Source organism: Lynx rufus, unplaced genomic scaffold (assembly GCF_022079265.1).
Source record: "Lynx rufus isolate CCGP_SWC_20201006 ecotype Redwood Valley unplaced genomic scaffold, mLynRuf1.p SCAF_12, whole genome shotgun sequence".
NCBI lineage: Eukaryota > Metazoa > Chordata > Mammalia > Carnivora > Felidae > Lynx > Lynx rufus.
The window spans coordinates 35936257-35937532 of NW_025814826.1; positions in this window are offsets into that span (position 1 = coordinate 35936257).

A 1276-nucleotide genomic window follows, 5' to 3' on the forward strand; every position below is an offset into this window, starting at 1 on the left:
ATTGGACAAAAACAAATCCCTCAGTTAAGACTATTAGTATTCCCTGCACTCTAAGGCCTCTCAGAAGAGGATAGCCTAAAATGTCAAGTGCTTTCAATAGACTGTTTAATATAAAAACACTACAAACAAGAAAAAACGAATCCAGGAATGCGAGGATATATCTCTATAAGGAAATCTACGATACAATTCCAGTGTGTGTTTTATTTTCAACACCAAGCAATTCTCCAATTCTCAGGGGGCACTGACAAGTGTCTGGCAATTTAACTCAATTCTGAAATTATCTTCCTGGAGATAGCATCAGATCCCACAGGTTATGAGGTGAGCCCTATAAGATGGCCCCTGCTCTTCCACAGATGCCATTTGCAAGTCCAGGTGGTCACCCGTGCTTCTCACCTACTGGCTTTAGACTGGAGGTTCCCATGATCCCCTTTCGGGGTTTGATTAATAGGCAAGAGTGGCTCACAGAACTTAGAGAAACATTTTACTTACTATTTTACCAGTTTATTATAAAATAATATAGCTCCAGAATAGCCAGATGGAAGAGATGCATAGGGCAAGGTATGTAGGAAGTGGTGTGGAGCTTCCATGCCCTCTTCAGGCATGCCACTCTCTCCAAATCTTCATGTGTTCACCAACCAGAATCCCTCCCATCTCTGTCCTTTGGGTTTTTACGGAGGCTTCATTATATAGACACAATTGATTAAATCATTGGTCATTGGCAATTGATTCAACCTCCAGCCCTTCTGCCTTTCTCAGATGTCAGGAGAATGTTTATGGTTTTGGTTTTTTATTTTCTCAAATTAATCTATCGGTTTAGTGCAATCCCAACTGCACTCTTGATGAGTTTTTTTTTTAGATAAAAGTACCAATATAGCTGATAATAACAATCATGTGAGAAAAAAACTAGAAATTTTGAAAAGGAAGAATAATGAACATTTTCTTTAAAGGTAGCCTGTACATACACCCTATGGTTATACCCTGTGATCTGTGTTCAGCCCTCTGTTATGATTGCTCAGTTCATTTGATTCATGCTTGTGCCTTACCAGTTGTTAAACGTTTGGTACATTAGCGCTGTTTATAGATATTAAACCATATCCTATAGCTATAGTAATTAAAAGTGTGATACCAATGGTTGCAAAAATAGAAAGATAGATAAAAGGAAGAGAGTAGATGGCCCAGAAATATATTATTGTTTAGTGGAATGAAAAAAAAAAAAACAACCCTAATTTTAACATTTTCTCTTGGGAAAAAAAATCCTTGTGTTGAGAAAGATATC